Source organism: Chlorocebus sabaeus, chromosome 25 (genome assembly GCF_047675955.1).
Source record: "Chlorocebus sabaeus isolate Y175 chromosome 25, mChlSab1.0.hap1, whole genome shotgun sequence".
Taxonomy (NCBI): Eukaryota; Metazoa; Chordata; class Mammalia; order Primates; family Cercopithecidae; genus Chlorocebus; species Chlorocebus sabaeus.
Genome location: NC_132928.1, coordinates 73,849,987 through 73,876,197, shown reverse-complemented (window position 1 = coordinate 73,876,197; position 26,211 = coordinate 73,849,987). Strand labels below are relative to the sequence as shown.

Below are 26,211 nucleotides of genomic sequence, written 5' to 3'. Positions count from 1 at the left end.
TGTTGTGAGGATTAAACACAATAACACTCATGAAATACTAGCCCAGGACCTGGCATAATTGCTAATTTGAAAAGAGCAACTTGGCAAAGTGCTAGTTGGGAGGCCAAGGCGGGAGGATTGCTTGAGCCTGGGCGTTCAAGACCAGCCTGGGCAAAATAGCAAGACCCTGCCTCTAAAAAATAAAAATAATTAGCTAGGCATGGTGGTGTTTGCCTGTAGTCCCAGCTACTCGGGAGGCTGAGGCAGGAGGATCACTTGAGCCCAGGTGTTTGAGGCTGCAGTGAGCTAAGGTCACACAACTGTGCTCTGACCTGGGCTTCAGAGCAAGACCCTGTCTCAAACGAAAAAAAAAAAATGGTGACATTGTTTATATATATATGTACAAAAGTTTCTAAATAAAAATATTAATTCAGAAACCCATAACAGGCATGGTATTAAAAAGATGACAGTAGGCCGGGCACCTTGGCTCATGCCTGTAATCCCAGCACTTTGGGAGGCCAAGGTGGGTGGATTGCAAGGTCAGGAGATTGAGACCATCCTGGCTAACACAGTGAAACCCCGTCTCTACTAAAAATACAAAAAATTTAGCCGGGCGTGGTGGCAGGCACCTGTAGTCCACTCGGGAGGCTGAGGCAGGAGAATGGTGTGGACTTGGGAGGCGGAGCTTGCAGTGAGCCGAGATCGCACCACTGCATTCCAGCCTGGGTGATAGAGCGAGACTCCTTCTCAAAAATAAAATAAAATAAAATAAAATAAAATAAAATAAAATAAAATAAAATAAATAAAAATATGACAGTAGTTTTTAATTAAAATATTTTAAAGGTAACAACAGCAGGAGAAAAAAAAAAAAAAGAAAGATATATTTTAGCACAAAGCACAGGCAAAAAAAAAGACACTAGGAGTTTGGTGAAAGTTTGCCACCAGAAGGCTAGTGGCAATATCTTAGCTTCAAACTCATATTCTGGGCCAGGTACAGTGATTCATGTCTGTAAACCATGGCTTTGGGAGACTGAGGCAAGAGGATGCCTGAGGCCAGGAGTTCAAGACCAGCCTGGGCAACGTTAAAAAATTAGCTGGGCATGTTGGCTCATGCCTGTAGTCCCAACTACTCGGGAGGCTGATGCAGGAGGATCTCTTGAGCCCAGGAGATCTAGGCTGCAGTAAGCCATGATTGTGCCACTGCACTCTGGCCTGGATGACAGAGTGAAACCTTGTCTCTGAAAAAAGAACTCAGATTTTGGGGTTTAGTTCTACGTCCTCCAAGGACTGCAGCGTTCTCAAACCAAGAGTAATGATGGTCCTCACAAGGACAAACTTAGGTCCGCCCCCTCTGCAGAAGAATCAGGGAATTATGACTCATAGGAGCCACCACAAAATCACTAACTGGAAATCCTTGCTGCAGCTACACTGCAAAAGAATCGGACTTGATTTGCCAAATTCCCCATGTGATACAAGCGTGGCCACCTGCCAAAGAGCCAGAGGGAGAGAGGGCCACTCGCCTTCCTGGTGACACAGAGATTTCCTAGCCCCGTTACCAAATGAAAAAGCAACGCAAGGGCTTCTAAGAAGCCATCCCAATGACCTTTTGACTTTGAGAAGAGCAGTCTTCACTGAAGAGGGTTTGGGGTTTTGGCCTCTTTCAGCAGTTTATTCATTCTTACATGGGAAAGTTGTATTCTGAGGTTTCTATGGTGCATGAAGCTTTTGCCTTCACCATCTGTTCCTGTGTCTTCCCTGGGTGACATTAGAGTACAGCAGAAATTTCCCTTGCCATCTAATGGGGTTTTGGGCTGTTTGACTCAACCGTGCATGTTCCTCAATGCCAGGAGAATAATCCTACCCTAAGTCAGCTGAACAGAAGCCAGGATCTAACTGCAAACAAGAGACCCGGCTTGCCTAACGGCATGGAAGAGACCAGTTTCGTTGCAGCTACCTGGGAAGATGGTTGCTAATTAGCCTGCAACAAAGAGTTCCTTGCTCATCTAAAGAAGGTAATCACTGTTCAGGTAGGTTAAAGTGTTTCTGAGACTTTTCAGTGCCAGCCGAGAGCATGGGCGGCTTAGGAGGGCAGGCTGGGTGCAGACTGAGAGCTTTAAGTACCACAGAAAAAGGTGACTGGTGGATGAATTCCTGCCAGTCCTGTTGCCTCCAGGAGCTGGCCCCTGCAGACTACTTGCTCAGAGAGTGGCCAGGACTGCAGAGAAACCGTAGGGGAGAGTATTTGAGGAGGGAGAATATGGATACTTTTCTGGAGTGGGGTGAGCCAAAGACATTCATTGGAGAGATTCCAATCTGATTCTTGGGTGCCAGTAAAATTGAGATTATTTGTCTGGGTCATGGCGTAGTTATAAGGACTCACTCAGTACACGTGTGCAGATGGACTCATGTGGGATGTTTTTAGACACGGCACATGAAACTGAACATATCCAACATGGACTTACTCTTTCTCTCCTTCTCACTTCTCACTGCTAGCCCTCCCGAACCCTTCAGCCTCTGTTATATTTCTGATCTATGCTAAGGCTATCTCACACCCTTAGGTTTCACTTACCACCTCTCGTAGGTTCCTACACCCTCTTAACGCCTCTCTCAGTTTCCACATACCCTCAGCTGGGGACCTCATCATCTTTCTCTTGGGCTATTGCAAGAGTCTCCTCACCATTGTTTCTGCCTCTAGTCCCTTTCACCTCCAATCCTCTCTTCATGCAACTGCCCACATTCTCTTTCTGAAATGCAAGCTTGGTCATATCTCCAGCTTAATGGACTCCAGGAGCTTCCCAGTACCTATGCAATGAAGTCCAAAACTTCTGCATGGCACACAGGAGCTTTCAAGATTGGCTCCCTCTGCCATCACAGCTTTATCTCCAGCAAGAGTCCAGGACTGTCATCACCTGGATTACCTGCTGTTCTCCTAACATGACCTTGGAATTGCCTCCTTACTTCCTATGCTATTCCCTCAGCCTGGAATATCTTTCTTTTGTCCTGCCTGACAGACTCCTCTTTTTTCAAGACAAAGCCACCTCCTTTGTGAAGCCTTCCCCATCCTCCTTCCTCCAGATCTGGATTAAGTATTCTGTCTCCTATTCGTGTGTGTGTGTGTGTGTGTGTGTGTGTATGCGTGCGTGTGTGTGAGTGAAAGAGAGAGAGAGAGTGTGTGTGTGAGTGTGTGTGTTTAAATATACATAACATAAAATGTATCATTTTAACAATTTTTAAATGTACAGTTTAGTGACATTAAGTACATTCACATTCTTGTGTAACCACCACTACTATCCATTTCCAGGACATTTTAAACTTCCCCAGCTGAAATTTCATACCCATTAAACACTAACTCCTCATTTCCTTCTATCCCCCAGCTTCTGGCAACCACCATTCTATTTTCTGTCTATGTGAATTTGACTACTCTATATACGTTATATGTAGGGTTTGTCCTTTTGTGATAGGTTTTTTCCACTTAGCATCATGCCTTCAAGATTCATCCATGTTGCAGCACGTGTCAGAATTTCTTTTCTTTTTAACGTTGAATAATATTCCATTGCATATATGTATATATGTACGTATATGTAAATATATAGACACACACACAGTGATATATATATGTGTGTGTGTGTATATATATATATAACACGTATCACATTTTCTTTATTCATCTATCAATGGACACTTGCATTGCTTCCCCTTTGGCTTTTGTGAATAATGCTGCTATGAACATGGGTGTACCAATATCTCTTTGGGATCCTGCTTTCACTCTTTGATATGTACCAGAAGTGTAATTGTTGGATGGTATGGTAATTGAAACCCCTATTATTTTTCCTCAAAGCTGATTGTGCATGTTAAATATGCATCTTCAATGTGGTAATGTAGCTATATACAAATTCCCAAGGAGTAATTTTAGATAATTAAAGCACAACAAAGACTCTGCAAGGAACATCTGACTCTTCCCTGCGGTAAAAGTGTGTTTTCCACACAGAAGAACTTGCAAACCTGTTGAAACGTGACAGTGTGAATAACACTTGCAATCTAAAATTAAACTCTGGCAAAATACTTCTAAGGAGAAAATCCTTTTAAGAATACCAGTGGGTAAGTTTTGTAGTTATCACTTTGTTATGACCTGCTTGGGAATTTGGAGTTAGGAACCCCAGTTCCAGCCCTGCCCTGCACATCACATTTAGCAAGTCACTTAATTTTCTAGGCTGATTTTACCCTCAGTAAAATAACAAGCACCCCTTTACATTCATGATAATAAGGCAACCCAAGTGAAAGCATTCTGGTAACCTCAAAAAAGTGAGATCATCTGAATTATCACAATGACCAGCACCCCATGTAATGCTAGGGATCCTTTCCTTTTATTGCAGACTCAAATGGCAGTAAATTGGACTCATGGTCCTCTCTCAAAGGAAGCTAAATTGAATTCTTTTTTTTTTTTTTTTTTTTTTGAGACAGGCTCTGTCACCCAGGCTGGAGTGCAGTGATCTCAGCTCACTGCAATCTCCACCTCCCGGGTTTAAGCGATTCTCCTGCCTCAGCCTCCCAAGCAGCTGGAATTACAGGCGCCTGACATCATGCCCAGCTAATTTTTGTATTTTTAGTAGAGATGGGGTTTCACCATGTTGGTAAGGCTGTTCTTGAACTCCTGACCTCTGGTGATCCACCCACCTCAGCCTCCCAAAGTGCGGGGATTACAGGTGTGAGCCACCATGCCTGGCCGCTAAATGGAATTCTTTAAGGGACAAAATGCAGCAATACTTGATCTTCCCATTTGTGTAAGAAAAATCTTTGAAGATGAAGTAGAATCGTGGGGACATTTAGGGTGATAAGATAAGTGCTGGTGGGATTTTAAAACATCGCAATTGAGGAGACAGTTTTCCATGAAAAAGGAACAGGCACAGAGAAGGAAAGCCCTGAGACAAGAATAGAAAAAATACTCTTGGTAAAAACAGACAGAAAGTCCTACATGGTATGTGTACATTCCATCTAGGCAGTATCGGTTATAGCATTAGAATAAATACCCTAACCCACTTCCCATGATTCTTTCTGGTTTGCTGTACATTTCAGGTGTGGCAAAGACGTGTGTATAGTCACTGTTATGATGGTGTCAAATGATGACACTTTTACCGAGTAATAAATCAACACGGGATCCTTGACTTAGAATAACTGACTAATCAACTTACTTGTACATCTTACCACCTCCATTCTTACCGTCCATGTTTTCAGAATGTCTATGCTATTGATTCTCCACAAGGGAAGGCAGTACAAGGCAAGTGTACTGAGTTTTTTTCACATATATTGCTAAACTAATATTGAGTGAGATATAGTCTTCCTTCTTCTCTGAAACTGAGGAAGTGGTCAATACAAAAAAAAAAAAAAACATGTTTGAGACAATTAGAGAATTCAGACGGCCTAACTAATGACTTGTAAATACAAGACATAAAAGGCATAGTGCTGTGCACGTAATTGCTGATAACTCGAAGAAAAAACGAGACAAGAGTTTGCTCTTCTGAGAAACTTAGATCCATTCTCAGTCTGGGCATGGTGGCTCACACCTGTAATCCCAGCACTTTGGGAGGCCGAGGTGGGCAGATCTCCTGAGGTCAGGAGTTTGAGATCACCCCGGCTAACATGGTGAAACCCCGTCTCTACTAAAAATACAGAAATTAGCCGGGCGTGGTGGCGCGTGCCCGTAATCCCAGCTACTTGGGAGGCTGAGGCAGGAGAATGACTTGAACCCAGGAGGCAGAGATGGCAGTGAGCCGAAATCGTGCCACTGCACTCCAGCCTGGGTGACAGAGTGATAGTCTGTCTCAAAAGAAAAAAAAAAAAGAAAGAAAAAAAGCTAGATCCATTCTCAGAGCTTTCAGTTTATGGTTCCACATTTCTCTGTTTTAGAATGCTCAGAAACAGCCTGGAAAACTGAAAGGCAGTCAGTATGTAATAAAAGTGGCATTTCTGATTAGAGGGGAAAAGATGAGTATAATGAATGGTGTTAAAGGAACAGACTATGTATCTGGAGGAAAATATTTTTCCCTGTTCTCTTTCCCTTCAAACAGTGTCCTCCACACACGTTGTCAGGTGTCTGGTTAGGGAACCAGTTAACACAGGTAGCACCTGGGATGCCACTCAGCAGTTCTTGAGGTGAATATTGTTGGCAGGCAACCATTCCTGCCATATGCTCCCTCCTTTTGCAAAACCAGTCCCCAGTGGCCAAAGATTTGTCTTGCCTTCAGATATCTATTATATGCCCGCCTTGGTCAGAATTCACCCCCATACCTGCAAAAGTATTCTCCCCAGTAATAAATGCTCTAATATCATTTCTGCGTATTAAGAATCAGCCACAAGTGGGTAGGGATACTCACCTCATAGTTGTCTTCAATGTGTGAAGAATGGCTGATAGTGGTGGTTTACACCTGTAATCCCAGTGCTTTGGGAGGCTGAGGTGGGAGGACTGCTTGAGCCCAGGGGTTTGAAGTTACAGTGAGCTATGATTGCACCCAAAACTCCGGACAGGGCTATAGAACAAGACCCTGTCTCTTAAAAAAATGTGTTACCTATTGGGTACAATGTTCACTACTCAGGTGATGGGTACACTAACAGCCCTGACCTCACCACTACTCACTATATCCATGTAATACAATTGCACTTGCACCTCTAAATCTATCAAAAAAATTTTAAAAGATATTAATGTGCAAAGAACTGTGTTCATTGGATTGCCTAAGCCCAGCATGGTGGGCAAGCACGGGTTAAAAGCCAAGTTTCCAACAATTAGCAAAGGCACAGCTGCCAGTAAATACGGTGTTGTCTGTATCCATCAGGAAACCCTTGCTCTCCTATTAGACCTAATTATCAGTCAGCAGCTGAGTTCCAAAAATGGTGCTATGGGTTTGGCAGGAAACAAATCAGGAGAGGTTATCCTGCTGGGTGAGAGGTCCTGTGACAGTGTTTTACAATACATTTCCTGGTCAGCTATTACTGCGATTTGGTGACCTCAAAATCTTGGCTGGTGCTTTTGTGTCTGGAGGAGGAACTTGGGTGATAGGAGCCACAATGGCGGAAGCAGGGCGGCCATCATTATTTTTACTTCAGGTTGGTAGTATCTGACTATTAGGGAACACCAAGGAGGTGGAATCAGGGAGAGTGGGATAGAAGGGAGAGTATCTTCTTGAAATCACACAGAATTCAGGAGAAGCTGAGTTCAATGGCAGCTTGCACACCGGCCACAGAGTCCACTTGCAGAGCCAGAGTTGCTCTGCCACAAGCCACTCCCTCATTGCTCAGGGTGGGAATGCAATTTGCCAAGACTACCTCCTGGCCTGGAGTCCCCCCTGCAGCTGAAGGCGGAGCTCACCTGCCCTGGGGATGTGGCCTTGGGGCTTTGCTGATTACGCTATCCTACCTTGCCAACATGTGCGAAGTGACAGGATGATTTTTAAAACTATAAAGATCCAGAAGATTACATTATTAAGTGGGCCCAGACATGTTTAAATGCCTTGCATATTTGAGGCCCTTCCCAATTCACAAAGGTGATTTGATACATCTTATCTGAGTCAACGGTCTTCCTCAGATTTCTAGAATCTAGTAATACCCTGTTGCCCTGTCTTCTTGATATTATATTTCAGTGATTGGTTTTCCAACCTAATGTCTGCATTTGCTCCAATATCAATGTGGGTTTTAGATTTATTATTATTATTTTTTGTGGCAGACATTGTCAGATACTTCAGAATAGATCACACATTTTATTTTCCATAAGATGACCCATCTGGGCTACATCTACACTGCTAAGCGATACAATTGTCTCAGAACTGTACTCATGGAATAGAAACGTTAAAAAAAAAAAAAAAGTTGATCAGCCAGGCGCGGTGGCTCACGCCTGTAATCCCAGCACTTTGTGAGGCCAAGGTGGGCGGATTGCCCGAGGTTGGGAGTTTGAGATCAGCCTGACCAACATGGAGAAACCCCATGTCTAACTAAAAATACAAAACAGCCGGATGTGGTGGTGCGTGCCTGTAATCCCAGCTACTCAGGAGGCTGAGGCAGGGGAACTGCTTGAACCTGGGAGGTGGAGTTTACGGTGAGTGGAGATTGTGCCATTGCACTCCAGCCTGGGCAAGAAGAGTGAAACCCCATTTCCAAAAACAACAACAGCAACAACAACAAAAAGTTGACCATAAGTGAACTGTTTACAAACTGAATTCTGTGTTCCCATGATTCCCATATTTCCTTCTCTGATGTCAGCACAATCTGGGGAGGGAGAAGGATTTTTCTTCCATCAGAGGCTCCAGCAAACACCTGATAGACTGAGTGACCTCTCTCTCTCATGGCTGGTGTGTGGTGCTGGCCCCTCTGGATAGCAGGACAGGGTCATTCTCTTTTCTCTGGTGTAACCACCCTGTTACATGGATAGCATATCAGTGCTGACTTCGACCAGGGATCCCACAGACATTTTAGGGAAAATAAGCCTTTCTGTTTTAAATCTCAGATGCTTTTGTCCAGGACTGGACATAGAAATATCTAGGAAACAGGTAAGGAGCAAATCTGGATACCAGACCCTCTGTCGTGCTTACAATCACCTGCTCCATTCCGCAACCCAACTTTTATTATCAGATAAGCTTTTGTACCTGGGAAGGTCTGAATGAGAGTTCTTCAGTCACTCATCTGAACCAATGCCTGGGGTTGCCCCACCAGGACCCCTATAACTCGGACCATCTAAATTCTAGTGGTAAACATAGGTTAGGCTTAAAGTGGACCATGCTACACTAATATTCAGTTTCGATTCCAAATATGACAGGTCTGTGCCTCTCAAATTAGCTTATGTAGTGAGCTGGGCAAATGATTGTGTCATTTTTACTAGTTTAGTTTCTCTTTGCAGAAAACAGCACTTTACTAACAAACAGGATGTCACATCACAGTGCACACAGAAGTCAAATACTCTGATCTGCCAGGAACAAAAAATCAGAATTTAAATAAAATCTCCCCAAGTATGAGAATCAGCTCTAGCAACTGTTGGCCATGTGGCTACAGATCATAGAGAATTCATTCAACTATTTGTATTCTTCTGTGTCATCAGCTTCCTCGTTTATCTAAAAAATTAATTGAGCAACTACTATCTTGGGCACTTGGGAACACAAAAAGTCAAAATGCAGTTCCCACAACTTAATAAACTCAAAGTGTATTTGAGAAGACAAACCATTTTTTTTTTTTTTTAAGAAAATAACAATAGAAATACTGTGGGAAGCAAGAGAGGGAGGGAAAACTATATTGGATTGTGTTTTTTTTTAAATTTTTTTAATTTTTTAATTTTTTAATTTTTTTTATTTTATTTATTTATTTATTTATTTTTTTGAGATGGAGTCTCGCTGTGTCGCCCAGGCTGGAGTGCAGTGATGCGATCTCGGCTCACTGCAAGCTCCGCCTCCCGGGTTCACGCCATTCTCTCGCCTCAGCCTCCGAGTAGCTGGGACTACAGGCGCCCGCCACCACGCCCGGCTAGTTTTTTTTTTTGTATTTTTAGTAGAGACGGGGTTTCACCATGTTAGCCAGGATGGTCTCGATCTCCTGACCTCGTGATCCACCCGCCTCGGCCTCCCAAAGTGCTGGGATTACAGGCTTGAGCCACCGCGCCCGGCCTTTATTTTTATTTTTTATTATTATTATACTTTAAGTTCTAGGGTACATGTGCATAACGTGCAGGTTTGTTACATATGTATACTTGTGCCATGTTGCTGTGCTGCACCCATCAACTCGTCAGCACCCATCAACTCATCATTTACATCAGTGTTTTGGTTTTTTGGCCACGTGGGATGTTCTTTGCCTTTTAGCAGATGAAAAAGAAAATGCATTTTCTTTTTTTCTGGAGACAGAGTCTCACTCTGTCACGCAGGCTGGAGTGCAGTGACGTGATCTCGGCTCACTGCAACCTCTGCCTCCCAGGTTCAAGTGATCCTCTCACCTCAGCCTCCTGAGTAGCTGGGACTACAGGTGCTGCCACCACGCCTGGCTAATGTTTGTATTTTTAGTAGAGATGGGATTTCACCATGTTGGCCAGGCTGGTCTCAAACTACTGGACTCTAGTGAATCACCTGCCTCAGCCTCCCAAAGTACTGAGATTACAAGCATGAGCCACCATGCCCGGCCTAGAAAAAGCATATTTTAATTTAAATCCTAACTCAGAAATAGGGAAAGATCATGCCTTTTGTACATTCAATGCAGTTTGTTTGTTTTTGTTTGTTTGTTTGTTTGAAACAAAGTCTTACTCTGTCGCCCAGATTTGAATATCATACCTCACTACAAGCCTCAAACTCCTGGGCTCAAGCCATCCTCCTGCCTCAGCCTCCCATGTAGCTGGGACCACAGGCGTGTGCCACCACGCCTGGCTAATTTTTTCCTTTTGTAGAGATAGGGTCTCGCCATGTTGCCCAGGCTGCAGCACAGTTCTTATGCAGGTATAGGATGAAAACTAATTTAGACAACCGAGCAATTGTGTGGGGCAGGACTCCTTCCATCAGCATGACGTGGCTGCCCCATGGCTTAGGGTAAATTTTTATCGTTTGTGTCTGGTCCTTATTAAAACAGACTCTCCACCAGCCACTCTGGAAAGTCAGAATAACTTGTTACTATAGTTCTGAAATGCTTAATCAGCATCCCACTAATCGCCACACACTAGGCCCAAGATATTTGTCCCAGGATATTTAACATGTGCTTGGAGGTTTTTCAATAAGTGATTGGACATTGTAAGCGACATGGAACATGCCTTAGTTAAAAATGACCGTAGGAAATAGGGAACAGTGATCTATGCAGCTACAGTGGGAGCAGGGGGAAAACACAAATCATCTTCCTCCACCCTCCTGCCTGCCTTCCCAACATCACTCTCAGCCTCCCTGAATTGTGGCCTTGACTCTTTGGAAAAGATCTTCAAACCACCGTGATCTTTCCCACCAGGCTTTCCCCTGGTGGGAAAGATGGAATTTACATTCCACTTTAACGTGCATGTAAATCACCCAGGGATCATGTTAAAATGCCAGGCCTGACTCAGTAAGTCTGGGGCATGGCCTGAGATTCTGTGTTTCTCTCAAGCTCCCAGGTAATGCTGATGCTGCTGGTTGGAGGAGGAGCCTGGGTTTGGAACACGCTTGCTGTCCATCCTAGCTCGGCTGTCAGTTGTTTCTGGACACATAGATTTTATGCACACACGTCTACGCATACACACACACATACAAATAACAACCATATCAACACCACCAACAAAACAACAAACCCTGTCAGGGACCAATCAAATGTCCAACTCTTAATTGTCAACTGATTGGTCCAGAAAGGCTATTTGAGATATCCAAACTGTTATTTCTGTATCATAAAAGGAAGATTATTTAAATTCTCCAAAAGTAGGAAGGGCTTAGTTTCAGAATAAAGGACAGTCCTTTGGATAAAATTAGCTTTATGAAAAACCCACTGCATTACTCTTATCTTTTTATTTTTTATTTTTTATTTTTTTTGAGACGGAGTCTCGCTCTGTCACCCAGGCTGGAGTGCAGTGGCCGGATCTCAGCTCACTGCAAACTCCGCCTCCCGGGTTTTCGCCATTCTCCTGCCTCAGCCTCCCGAGTAGCTGGGACTACAGGCGCCCGCCACCTCGCCCGGCTATTTTTTTTGTATTTTTTAGTAGAGATGGGGTTTCACTGTGTTAGCCAGGATGGTCTCCATCTCCTGACCTCGTGATCCGCCCGTCTCGGCCTCCCAAAGTGCTGGGAGCATTACTTTTATTTTAAAAAATTTATCCTAGACTGGAGGGGCTTAAAACATTAGGAAAAACTGGTCTGCTCAAAGCCCGCTGAGTGTTTGCATCTCAAGTTTAGAGGTTGCCTTTCCAAGAAGCTTTTTATGATCCCGGGATGGGGGTTGGATGTTCCTCGGTGCTGCTCCAGAGAATCCTACGCACAATGTTGCCATAACCTTCATCTCCCTCTACTATAATTGCTTGTTTACTCGTCTGGAGTCCAAGCAGACCCAGAGTGTCTTTCATTCCAAAGCCTTGAACATTGCAAGTATACAGAAAATACCCAATAACTAGATGAAGGTCTGAAATAACAGATCAATCTTGCAATCTTACTACTGTAGTGGATTCTGCAAGTAGGACTAGGTAGAGTTGGAGACATTTTTTGAAATGGTGCAAAATTGTGGTGTTTATAGAATGGTGAAGTGTACATACTCAGAATCTTTTTATGTAGTACCATTTTTCGAGAAGGCAGTGAAACACACATATATATCTTTACCTGTTCCTTACCTTGACTCTGACTCACCCTTTTCAACTGCTGTTTTGAAGTGGTCAAGTGATACTCTGTTCTGTGCATCTGCTGAGAACTTAGACTATCTGTGTTTTTCCATTTCCTTCTGAATGAGTGACCAAGAGTTTTAGTGAGTCCTTGTAATTTTTAATCTGCTCAGATAACCTGGGCTCTTGGCTTTATAAACAGGAATGAATAGGAAACCTATATTTCAAATGATAATGTTTCTTAATTTCCTTGCACTTCTTAGCCTGTCTATTGTGTAGGACAGATTGAGTTTGCTCTTCCAAAATAAACAGCTAGTGTGGTTTCAGGTGAAAGTTACTCAGAAATGTGTAGACTGCAGGAATATATTGGGAATTAAGATAGATAAATATTGGCTGTTAAAGTTAGTAATGCCAAGTAAACCACTTGGCTAAGAATTATGCTCAATAATGGACCCAAATCCCTCTTTTTTCAATGACAGTGGTGGTGACAGTAATAATAGCACAATAATAACCACAACTCTGTGTGTTTGTGTATGTGTCTACTAAAACACCTGTGGGCATGTCCGTCAATGACCAATAATTGTCTCCAGGGTGAGATCATGGAATACTTCCATTTCCTACATTGTATATTGTATATTTCTCTAGTGTTTGAGTTTATTACTATAGCATATATTTTCTGTTGTAAGCAGAAAAAGAGGTCAGAATTTTTAAATGGGGGGAAAAAAAAACGTGTATGAGAATTAACGACACTGTTGCCCACAAGTACAGTCTTTCCTACATATGAAAGTAGAACACTAAGCCACATTCAGCCTGAGGTTTCCACAGGAGAGGGGAAGTTTCAGTTGTGTTAACACTTTTGGTTGGTTGGAAAGGTCGCCTCAAGGAAATAATTTTTGGTGTTTATGTCAGGACTCAACGCAATACCCCAAAGTTTGGTGCCTTGGCATGCTGAGTACTTTGAACGAACTGCAGGAAACCAAGAGAGCCTCAGAAGCAAGATCTGTTTCACCTTCTCTCCCCCTCCTTTCTCCTGCTTCTCTTTCTCCTTCAAGATAGGCCGTGGAAACTCTAAGGAAAGCCATAGAAAGTAGAACTCCTCCACCACAAAGCAAGCCATAAACCTGAAAATATTATTCTTTTTCTTCCCAACTTTCTTTTTGTTTTTTGAGATGGAGTCTCGCTCTGTCACCTAGGCTGGAGTGCAGTGGTGGGATCCCGGCTCACTGTAACCTCCGCTTCCCAGGGTCAAGGGATTCTCCTGCTTCAGCCTCCTAAGTAGCCGGGACTACAGGCGTGCACCACCACACCTGGCTAATTTTTTATATTTTTAGTAGAGATAGGGTTTCACCGTGTTGGCCAGGCTGCTCTCGAACTCCTGAACTCAAGTGATCTGCCCGCCTCCCAAAGAGCCGGGATTACAGGTGTGAGCCACTCTTTCTCCCCAACTTTCTGTATAAAAGCTGGCCATAAAAACATTCTCTGACCTCCCCTATTGGATGATTCTAGGTCATAAGACGTTCATTCCAGAGGCATCCTGCCCTGTATCCGGGAAGAAGGAATGCTGCATAGAGATGCCGAGAAGAATCGGAACAGACAGGCATTGCTGGATTCCCCCTCAGTCTATTACCATGAGATCAAACTCCTTTGTCCAATCACATTTCTATAGTGCTGTCAATTCTTCATTGATTCTAAGCAGAAAAACGGGCAGTTATCCTTGGGTCTTCTGGTCTTCATTTCTGAAGTCTTTCATGTTACATAAAACTTTTTTTTTTTTTTTTTGAGACAGAATCTCACTCCGTCGCTCAGGCTGGGGTGCAGTGGTGTGATCTTGGCTCACTGCAATCTCTGCCTCCCAGTTTAAGCGATTTTCCTGCTTCAGCCTCCCGAGCAGCTGAGACTACACACACGTGCAACTACGCCTGGCTAATTTTTGCATTTTTAGTAGAGACTGGGTTTCGCCACATTGGCCAGGCTGGTCACAAACTCCTGACTTCAGGTGATTCACCCACCTCGGCCTCCCAAAGCGCTGGAATTACAGGCAAGAGCCGCTGTGCTTGGCCCCATGTTATATAAAACTTTGATTAAATAAATTTATATATTTTTTTCCTGTTAATCTGTCTTTGTTTTATTTCAGAGCCAGCCAGGAACCCTAGGAGGGTCGAGGAAACTTTTCCTCCCCCACGTGTATAAATCTCTTAATGCCAGGACGTGAGAGTTTTTGAGTAAAGTATAGATACTATCACCGGAAAAGGAGTCTTGTCCCAGACCTCAAGAGCAGGTTCTTGGATCTTGCACAGGAAAGAATTCAGGGTGAGCTGCAGAGTATAGTGAAGTTAAGATAGTTGATTAGAGACTACTCAATTACAGAGTAGGGTGTCCTCAGAAAGCAAAAGGAGGAACTCACTACCTTAAACGTAGTGCTTGCTTATATAGGTTGTTAAGAATAGTGTACTTTATTACAAAGGCTTGTGATCAGCTTGTGACATGCTATTAGTATTGTTATTTTCCTATGTTACTATTGATTTCAGCAAGAATTAATGAGTGTATTATATTATAATCTTTAAAGCAAAACCTAGTCTTAAACTAAGAATACTTTCTGTTCTTAAAGTACTAAGACAGTTCCATAAATTCTGGGTCTTTAATTAGTTATTAGCATCATTAACTCATTCCCTCAACCATAAACATCTTGTGACCAACCGTGCCCAAGCCCTTGGCAATGTAACACAGCAGGTTTGGCTTTATCTGGCCTTTATTCAAGATGGAGTCACTCTAGTTAGGACGCCTCTGACAATACTTTTAGGGATTTCAAATGCTATCAGTGATTTAGTAGAGAAAATTACATGAAAGAATCATAATACAACCAAATCTGAAAACTTTTGCAAAATGAAGTGGATGTTGGTAACAACTTAATGAAGACACTAATTACGAATTGACCTCTTCAATAAAGTTTCAAGGCGGCTATCAAGATGCCCCATTTTAAAAGACGCATATGCATCCTAATAAGGTAAAACACTTCAAAATTAAATTAAAGTGGCCCTCAAAATTAAATTGATGCAGGTCTTTAGTCAAATGCATAATTCTATTCATCTGTATAATTCTGACCTTCTTGCTATTGCTGAAATCACAGTCTTGTATTCCTCTACCACTTCACAAATCCATTTCTGTTCCCATGCATTGTAGTAGACAGTGAGATTGTCCAGCTCCAAAATTATGGTCAACTTACTGTTTGGATATTTATTTGAATTTGCAACAAAATTTTCTTAATTTAACTATTTATCCAAATATTTACTGAGTGCCTACTAAGTGCCAGGCACTGTTCTGGTCCCTGGGATACAACAGAAATAGAACAAAGATTGTTGCCCTTGTGGAACCCATAGTCTAAACAGGGGTGACAATGAAAATAAGCATAAGAAACAGACACATTATATAGTATGTCAGAAGCTGATGGGTGCTATGAAAGAGCTGATGTTTAGAGTTACAGGTTACACTGTGATAAAAGAAACACTTCAACTGAATTAAATTTAAAGTTCAACCGAGCAACAAATGATTCATGAATCAGGCAACCTTTTGAGCCAAGGGAGGCTCCAGTGCAGCCACACAGTGGGAGATTTATGGACAGAAAAAGGAAAGTGATACAGAAAATGGAAGTGAGGTACAGAAACAGCTGGATTGGTTGCAGCTCAGCATTTGCCCTATTAGAACACAGTTCAAACAGCTGGCTACATTTGATTGGCCAAAACTCAGGAATTGACACAGTTGTGGGCTACGGCCTGTTTACACCTTCATTTGTTATAGTTCACGATGTACAGAAAAACCTTGAGGCTGAACTTAAAATATGCAAGGAGGCAGTTTTAGGCTAAACTTGATTTAACAACTGTGTCAACTCTCACCAATGCCACCACGCCCTCCCCCAAGAAGTGACAATGTTTTTAAATACAATTATTTTAGGGAATGTTTGTGAGATGAGGTCCATTCATGTGTGGGGTCCAGGGCAGAGGCCCCTCTTACCTAGTTTAAGGGCAGTATTGAGGGTAGACCTCATTGAGAGGTGAAATTTGAGCAAAAACATGGAGGAGATAAAGGAGTTACAACTGCAGCCATGTGGAGAAAACAAATTTCAAGCAGAGGCGCCAGTCAGTGCAAAGTTCTTAAAGCAAAACTGTTATCTGGCATGTTTGGTAAACAGTAAAGAAGCAGGTATGTAGGTAGTGATGGGAGAGTAGAAAGAGACGAAGTTATGAGGAGCCAGATGGTATAGAGCTCTGTGACCATTGTAAGGACTTTTTGACTTTTATCTGAGAGAAGTGGAGAGCCAATAGAGATGTGACATGATTTGATTTATATATCCATTTAGTCACAAATACTTTTTAAAGGTATTTTGGAGAATAATTAAATGTGAAATTATGCACATTTACATTGGCTGAGTTGTTTTAAGCTGGGATGTTACAATCTCATTTAAGATTGTAATTCTGGAGTCAAATTAGCTGAAGACTTTCTGGCTTAAAAAGTTTTCCAGTATGTGATACATGCATAAGTAGAGCTTTCTTCTATATACTTATTACTTTACTTTTTTCTTCTTTTTTATGTTCTTCACTACACATTTTGTGTGTGTTCCTAGGAAATCTTTTAAACTAAGTTTTATTTGATATGTATATTTAGTATCAATGTTCTAAAATACTATTGAATAAAATACACACTGCAGTAGCTTAGTTAAAATACTAGAACCAAGGCCAGGCGTGGTGGCTCACGCCTGTAATGCCAGCACTTTGGGAGGCAGAGGTGGGTGGATCACCTGAGGTCAGGAGTTCGAGACCAGCCTGACCAACATGATGAAACTCTGCCTCTACTAAAAATACAAAATTAGCCAGGTGTGGTAGCACATTCCTGTAATCCCAGCTACTTGGGAGGCTGAGGAAGGAGAATCACTTAAACCCAGGAGGCAGAGGTTACAGTGAGCCCAGACTGTGCCACTGCACTCCAGTCAGGGAAAAAAGAGCAAAGCTCCATCTCGAAAATAAAATAAAATAAAATAAAAAATACTGGTACCGAAAAAATAATAGTCACAAATGACATTACTTTGTGCCTTTTACGAACAATTAATACTTTGAGGGCCAATTGTGTACCATTATCATCTAAAGTCTGTTTCATTTTCTTCGCTTTGATGAAATCATGATAATCTATTATTTTCTACTCAAGGTTAACAGAAATTAGCTTGTAACTTAATATTTCTTTGACTTCTTTTGTCCATTAAAAAAGGGGGGTGTTTTTAAGATTAGTGGGTGAAAGTTAATGTATAAATAAAAGTAGACACAACTTTAGGTAAAACTATAAACAGGTTAAGTTTGGCTTCCTCTTTTTGTCTCAGTTCAGGCACACGCACCTAGCACAATACTTAGCGCATTGTAGGTGCTCATTATATACTGGTTAAATGAGTGATAAGTTCCCTGAGGCATTTATTTCCTGCACTTGTTAGGGTTCAGTGAGCCGAGATCCCGCCACTGCCCTCCAGCCCGGGCGACAGAGCGAGAATGTGTCTCGAAAAAAAAAAAAAAAAAGATAAAAAATAAAAAGACTGCCTGCCAGAGGAAGTGGGCAATCTTCGCCTAAAGATATGAACTGCTAATGGTTAAACATCAGACCTCAGAGAAGACATATTTTAAACCGGGGAGTTTTCTCCAAGAGCACCCTGTAAACCACATCAGTGGGTAACTTAACGCACTTTGCTTGTCATTGGGTCAGATGGGAATTTGAGGAATTGAGAGTAACATTTGGTATACAGACTTGGGACATAATATCTTGAATTATTTCTATTTCATAATTCCTGTGCAAAAAATTATGGGAGTTGTTGATTCTACAGCAATTCCTGTCAATTTGTAGATTATCTGCTTATTAATAGTTTGCATTGTTTGGTAGCACTTGAAAACTACCGAACGATTACAGTTCAGGCTTTTTCCCAGGACCTCTGGCGTTGCTGTCTCAGTGACTAGGTGAGGCGGGTGGCCCTTGAAATGCCAAACCGCCTACCGCAGCAGTCTGCCAGTCGCGTGCTGGGCGCAGAGCCAGGGATGCAGCCAAAACATCCTGGGTTTAAACTACAGCTCCCATTCTCTGGAGGGACTGGTCTATTAGGGCATATGACACTGACAGTGCGCACTGTATACAAACCGTGTTTGAACAGGAGTCGGTTGGAAAATACACCACTGCACTGAATTATTTCTGCAGTGGCTTTGCAAAGCACTTTTTGTTTCTTGAAAGAAGCCGACGGTAACCATTAAAATATAGCTTTTTCCAGGTCCCAGAGGAAGGCTAGTGGTGCCTTGTGGGTAACCCTTTCTCCCTCTCCTGACTCCTTCCCGTTATTTCTTTTATCCTCATCCTCTAGACCTACACAATGCGACAGGTTGACAGTCTGTGTTGAATGGAAGAGGCGGACGCTGCGCTTGTGTTTGGTGCTTCTCAAACGACGCTCGCTCTCCCCAGGGTCTGACACTGCCCACTACGCAGAGCCCTCGGTGGTAGTGCAGACACAGGGTATAACCACCGACCACTGAGAAACCCAGACCCGGCCGCGCTTGCAGCCTTGAGGGTCGGCCCGCCCCTCTGCCTTCCCTATTGGCTCGGCGGTTCCACGCGTCACGCCTGCGACGCCGGCGCTGTCCTTCCAGAGGAGGCGGGGCTTACACGCGCGAGGCCGAGCCAAGAGCGCACGCGCAGACGAGCGGGTCTGGGTCCGGACGAGGGGAGGGAGGGGGTGGTGTTCTCGGTTTCCTGGGTTACCTGAGCGGGCGGGGGTGGGGTGGGGTGTGCGCGGCGGCGGCAGCAGCGGCGTCGGCTCGGGGTTCTCCTGGAGAGGGGGAGTGCGCGGCGGCCACAGCTGCCACATAACAGGTAAAGGCGGCCGCCGGGCGCCGACGCTGCTGGCAGAGGGTTCCGGGTCCCGGCCCCTCTGCGTGGCTTGGAGGGGAGGCGGTTTGGGGCTGGTGGCAGTCAGTCTGGGCTGAGGGCCGGGGCCGCCGGGCTGAGGGCGCGAGGGCACTCGGCCTGACGCGCCAGCTCGGGGCGTCCTCTCTGGCTTCTGGGCTCTGGGACTTCTCGCGTCGCCGGGCCGCCTTTGACAGCCGCCGAGCCGGGGGCGGGAGCTCGGCTGGGCCCCTCTGGGCCATTGCAGCGGCTACTGGGCACTAACTTTATTTCGCAGCGCGCGGGGGGCGAGGTCGAGCAGGCTGACGGCGCTGTGTTGCTACCTTTATTTTATTTTTTGATCCTGTGCCGCTGCACTACTCAGACCAGCTGGGCCCCGTCTGTCAGGTTGACGATGGGAGTTGACGGTTTCCGCGCCACCACCCAGCCGGTCATTCCCCGCGCTCTTGCCCTGCGGTGCTCGCCCACCTGTCACCTCCACCGTGCGCCTCGGTCCGCTCTTTCCTCCTGTCCGTGACACCCTTTGACTGGGCGAGAGCCTCTCTTTCCAGGGGATCCCCTGAGACATCTGCCGTCTGTCTCCGGCATCACCGGAGCCTGACTGAGATGCCCCTTCGCTTCTGATGGGTTAAATAAACTGGGCAATTACCCAAGAAGACCCCGGTGTAAAGCCCAACGAAGGGGTTGCTTAATGGTCCAGGGGATGCAGAGGCTTTAAGAAACATTTCCTTAACGCTACTTTTTATCTGGTTAAACAAAACAACGAAGCATCCCCGATACGCTCAGCAGACCATACACACCCAGCGACAGCCCTTGATAGTTAATGGGGTTTGTTTTAAGCAGATAGAAAATTTTAAGGGAGTCGAATTCTGTGTTGAATGCGTTCGTGTTGAATTTGGGCCAGTGTTTCCTATTGTTTGTTTAACAGATTGATAGGACAAAGTGAATTAGACTTTTCTTCCTGATGATTCTTGGCTCTTCTGCGCTATCACTTTAAAATTCCATGCCTACCCTGTGCTAATAAAGATGTTGACTTTAAGCTTTCAATTTATAGATGTAGTTGATTAATATGGGGTATCTGTTTTAAAGAGCTTTATTAAGTGGCCAACAACTCTTTTTCTGATAGCTCTTTGCTGTCATCCATATTGTTACTACAAAGATTGGAGAATTTGGAGAAGAGAGGGCATAAGGAAAAATAAATTGCTGTAATTTAATTTACATGAAAATACTTCATAAACTATATAATTACATATATGTATTTAGTAAATATTTATTGAGCACCTACTGCGTGTTACTTTTCTAAGAAAATATAAATATCCTCTCCTTCATGGAGCTTGTATTCTAGTGGGGACCTCAGATAATAAACAAATAAAATATGTGCTGTGTCAGATGGTGTTAAGTACTACAGAGAAAAAGCAGGGAAGAGGGAGGACAGGGAACGGGGAGAGGTTGGAATTTTAACTAGAGGCAGTCAGGGAAGGCTTCCTAGAAAAGATGACATTTGAGCCAAGACCAGAAGTAAGTGAGAGGTAATCCGTGCACCTCTCTGAGGGAAGGATGTGCTAGCAGAGAGGAAGGCAGAAGCGCTGGCAGAAGCCCTGTGTGCTGGGCATGTTTGAGGACAGCAGAGAGGCTGATTTGGCTGTGGTGGAGAAAGCAAAGAGGAGTAGAAATAAAGTCAAAGAGGTTAGTGTGGTGGGAGATTAGACTGTGTAAGGCCTTGAAGGCCCTTTTAAGGACTTGAGTTTCTACTCTCAGTGAAAAGAGAGTCCACTCTTTGAGTAAAGAACCTTACCTTTTATTTATTTATTTATTTATTTATTTATTTTGATGTGTTTATTTTTTATACTTTATGTTCTAGGGTACATGTGCACAATGTGCAGGTTTGTTACATATGTATACATGTGCCATGTTGGTGTGCTGCACCCATTAACTCGTCGTTTACATTAGATATATCTCCTAATGCTATCCCTCCCCCCCCACCCCACAACAGGCCCCAGTGTGTGATGTTCCCCTTCCTGTGTACAAGTGTTCTCATTATTCAATTCCCACCTATGAGTGAGAACATGCAGTGTTTGGTTTTCTGTTCTTGCAATAGTTTGCTGAGAATGATGGTTTCCAGCTGCATCTATGTCCCTACAAAGGACATGAACTCTTCCTTTTTTATGGCTGCATAGTATTCCATGGTGTATATGTGCCACATTTTCTTAATCCAGTCTGTCATTGATGGACATTTGGGTTGGTTCCAAGTTTTTGCTATTGTGAATAGTGCCACAATAAACATATGTGTGCATGTGTCTTTACAGCAGCATGATTTATAATCCTTTGGGTATATACCCAGTAATGGGATGGCTGGGTCAAAAGATATTTCTAGTTCTACATTCTTGAGGAATCGCCACACTGTCTTCCACAATGGTTGAACTAGTTTACAGTCCCACCAACAGTGTAAAAGTTCCTATTTCTCCACATCCTCTCCAGCACCTGTTATTTCCTGACTTTTTAATGATCGCCATTCTAACTGGTGTGAGATGGAATCCCATTGTGGTTTTGATATACATTTCTCTGATGGCTAGTGATGATGAGCATTTTTTCATGTGTCATTGGCTGCATAAATGTCTTTTGAGAAGTGTCTGTTCATGTCCTTTGCCCACTTTTTGATGGGGTGGTTTTTTTCTTGTAAATTTGTTTGAGTTCTTTGTAGGTTCTGGATATTAGCCCTTTGTCAGATGAGTAGATTGCAAAAATTTTCTCCCATTCTGTAGATTGTCTGTTCACTACTGCCCAAGGTAATTTATAGATTCAATGCCATCCCCATTAAGCTACCAATGACTTTCTTCACAGAATTGGAAAAAACCACTTTAAAGTTCATATGGAACCAAAAAAGAGCCCGCATTGCCGAGACAATCCTAAGCCAAAAGCACAAAGCTGGAGGCATCATGCTACCTGACTTCAAACTATACTACAAGGCTACAGTAACCAAAACAGCATGGTACTGGTACCAAAACAGAGATATAGACCAATGGAACAGAATAGAGCCCTCAGAAATAGTACCACACATCTACAACCATCTGATCTTTGACAAACCTGAGAGAAACAAGAAATGGGGAAAGGATTCCCTATTTAATAAATGGTGTTGGGAAAACTGGCTAGCCATAAGTAGAAAGCTGAAGCTGGATCCCTACCTTACGCCTTATACAAAAATTAATTCAAGATGGATTAGAGACTTACATGTTAGACCTAAAACCATAAAAACCCTAGAAGAAAACCTAGGCAATACCATTCAGGACATAGGCGTGGGCAAGGACTTCATGTCTAAAACACCAAAAGCAATGGCAACAAACGCCAAAATTGACAGATGGGATCTAACTAAACTTACCTTTTATTTTATTTTATTTTTGAGACAGGATCTCACTTTGTTTCCCAGGCTGCAGTGCAGTGGCATGATCACAGCCTACTGCAGCCTTGACTTCCCAGGTTCAGGTGATCTCACCTCAGCCTCTGAAGTAACTGGGACTTCAGGCACTTATCACCCACCGTGCCCGGCTAATTTTTTGTAAAGATGGGGTTTCGCCATGTTGCCCAGGCTGGTCTCAAACTCCTGAGTTCAAGTGATCCATCCACCTTGGTGTGTCAACATTCTGGGATTATAGGCATGAGCTACTGCACTCGGCCCCAGGCTTGCCTTTTAAAAATGATCATTCTGGTGGCTAGATGGAGAATAGACTTTGTTGTAGGGGAAGGGTTGAGCCGGAGCAGAAGCTGGGATACCAGTCCGGAACTGTTGCCGTAATCCAGGTCAGAGATAATGTAGCTTGGACCAGAGTGGAACTGGTGGAGGTGGTGAGAGGTCATTGATTTCAGGGTAAATTGAGGGTAGAGGATAAAAGACTCCAAAATGTAGTTCCGAGCAAGTAGAAAGATGGGGTACTTGTGTACTGAGATTAGGTTTATAAGAGGAGTGGGTTTGGTGGGGAGAAGGTTGGGAGTTGGTTAGAAGACAATAAAATTAGACATCCAAGTTTTTAAAGAAAAAAATTATTCAGTGATACTTGTTTAAGAATGGTAAGTAAGACTTTATTCAGGACCATCTCAATAGGTATAGAGACCTCTGCAGAGTGGGGCCCTGCAGTAGGGGAGAGAGACTGGGCTCAACTCCGAATACAGCATGGGAAAATGGGAATTTATAGCCAAAGAGCAGTGTGGGGATCCGTGGATGGAAAATTGCTAAAAGGAAACAACAGGGATAAGGGGGATTCTGGCTAAGCCGACCTAACGGGATTCTTGCTGAAGACAGGCCAGGGTGATCAGACATTACCTGGGGAATGGTGGAGGATGAGGAACCTGATCAGATATTTAGGATGATTAGATATCCAGGATGTTATGCTAAACAGACCTAGCAGGGTTCTTTGCTAATACTGGATTTTGCAAGGAAGTGCACAGATGGGCCTCACGGAAAATTCAAAAGCCTAAGTAAGTTCGGCCAAGCAAAGAATTTTTGTCAGAGCCGAGATTATTAGTAGTAAACGCAAGTGACTTTGTTTTGAAGAAACATTTTACATTACCTTGACTATACCAGGGGGTTAAAATTTTCACCCATAAACAGCCAACTTTGGTTTCATGATTATTTTCTTCTTAGTTCTTTTGGACCTACCTAGTCATTCTTTTCCCAAGTGTAATTTTATTTTTGTTTGATTGCACTCACATAATGTCTTTGTTAGTTTCAGTTGTAGAGAAAGCCATATAGTCCAGAATTTCAGAGTACCTTTTTGGTCTGTTGCTGTATTTAACTTGAACACCTTCATCTGATTAATCTTTCCCTGAATTACCTTTAGTTGCCGGCTTAAGTTCAAGATTTTTTTTTTTTGAGACAGAGTCATTCTCTGGTTTCTCTTCAGATTGTATAAATCTTTCACCTTTTACTAAAGATTTCTGTGGAGACAGAGTCCTGCTCTGTCACCCAGGCTGGAGTACAGAGGTAGGATCTTGGCTCACTGCAACCTCCACCTCCCGGGTTCAGCCAATTCTCCTGCCTCAGCTTCCGGAGTAGCTGAGACTACAGGCGTGTGCCACCACAACCGGCTAATTTTTTTGTATTTTTAGTAGAGGTGGGGTTTCATTGTGTTAGCCTGGATGGTCTCAATCTCCTGACTTCGTGATCTGCCCTCCTCGGCCGCCCACTGTGCTGGGATTACAGGCATGAGCCACTGTGCTGGACCAAGTTCAAGATTTTTAAGCCCTAAAATGTTATCAGGTGTGGCTTTACTTGGCCATTTGCAAAATTACAATGGAAATGACTCATTTTTAATACTTTGTAATGTCAAAAGACAAAATTACAACAAATTTAGCTTAAAGATCTTACTTCACCTTTATTTGCCATTCTAGAATCAGGCAACACCTCATTCTATAAATAGAACAAGTATTCTGATGAGCCGAGCAGAAGTGGTTGGTTTTATGGTAGTCTTACCTTATCTTGAAGGGGTGTGTGTGTGTGTGTGTGTGTTTTGAGATGGAGTCTTGCTGTGTTGCCCAGGCCAGAGTGCGGTGGTGTGATCTCAGCTCACTGCAAACTCTGGCTCCCAGGTCAAGCGATTCTCCTGCCTTAGCCTCCCAAGTAGCTGGGACTACAGGTGCCTGTCACCATGCCCAGCTAATTTTTGTAATTTTAGTGGAGACGTGGTTTCACCATGTTGCCCAGCCTGGTCTCAAACTCCTGACCTCAACTGATCTGTCCACCTTGGCCTCCCAAAGTGCTGGGATTACAGGCCTGAGCCACCGCACCCAGCCTTGGGGGGATATGTTCTAAGATCCCCAGTGGAATCCTGAAATGGTGGATAGTACTGAATCCTATATACACTATAGAGCAGGATGGTATGAGACTTCATCATGCTACTCAGAACAGGGTGCAATTTGAAATTTTGAATTATTTCTGGAATTTTCCATTTAATATTTTCAGACCGCACTTGACCTCAGATAACTGAAACCTTGGAAAATGGATCTGTGGATAAAGGAGTACTACCATATAGACTGAAAAGGGGTGAGGAAAGCAGAAACAGAAAAGAAAAAGCAAATTGGTCATAGGTCTTATTAAGGTTAAAGCAGATGGGACTTCCTTATGTCAGTCTTATCATATCATATCGTATCATATCAACTGGCATGTTTGGAATTTGACTACTAACTCCATCTCTCCTGATTGCTTGGAAGGTCAGATAAACAATTTAGTTTTGGCTTGGTGACGTGGAATTTCAGCATGAGTGACTCCATTTTTATTTGATCTGTTGGCCCTAGTGCAGGAGTAGCTCAGTCTAAACCAATGACCTCCTATAAATTTCATTTAACACTGATAAGTTAGTAATATGCAGGAATTAGCCTAATTCTTTTGTTTCAGTAAAGATGGCTTGAAATAAATGGGCCATCACATGTTAAATGGAGATCTTTTAAATCTAATTATATAGTATTTGTAGCAATAGAATTTGCCCTGTAAAAGATGGATTAAAAAGTCTATCAGTCTCCGAAGCCAGGTGCTGTGGCTTGTGCCTATAGTCCCAGTTACTTGGGAGACTGAGATGGGAGGATCGTTTGAGCCCATTCGAGTCCAGCCTGGGCAACACAGCAACTCGTCATCTCTTTTTTTTTTTTTTTTTTTTTTTTTTTGAGATGGAGTCTCACTCTGTTGCCCAGGCTGGAGTGCAGTGGCCCAATCTCGGCTCACTGCAAGCTCTGCCTCCTGGGTTCACGCCATTCTCCTGCCTCAGCCTCCCGAGTAGCTGGGACTACAGGTGCCCGCCACCACGCCTGGCTAAATTTTTGTGTTTTTAGTAGAGATGGGGTTTCACCGTGTTAGCGAGGATGATCTCGATCTCCTGACCTTGTGATCCGCCCGTCTCAGCCTCCCGAAGTGCTGGGATTACAGGCGTGAGCCACCGTGCCCGGCCAACATGTCATCTCTAAACAGAACAAACAAAACATATGTATGTATCAGTCTCCTGGAATTTAAAGTCTGCACTTTAAGAACCAGGAAATAAGCTAATTTTTTA

The 26,211-nt window shown here is 43.4% G+C and overlaps 1 protein-coding gene and 1 pseudogene across 8 annotated transcripts in view; both read left to right on the top strand.

Moving 5' to 3' along the window:
- The first annotated feature begins 1,482 nt into the window (after positions 1–1,482).
- Positions 1,483–26,211, top strand: part of LYST (lysosomal trafficking regulator) — a 226,267-nt gene continuing 201,538 nt past the window's right edge. For 5 of the 8 annotated variants that reach the window (XM_007989871.3, XM_007989869.3, XM_007989867.3 and 2 more), the window contains exon 1: positions 19,063–19,144. The gene's annotated coding sequence lies outside the window, so the exon portion shown is untranslated. Of the gene's footprint in view, positions 2,007–19,062; positions 19,145–26,211 lie in introns of those variants that run through there. The other 3 variants (XM_037986053.2, XM_007989866.3, XM_037986051.2) reach the window with 3 other exon arrangements.
- Positions 24,066–24,115, top strand: LOC119619910 (U5 spliceosomal RNA; annotated as a pseudogene).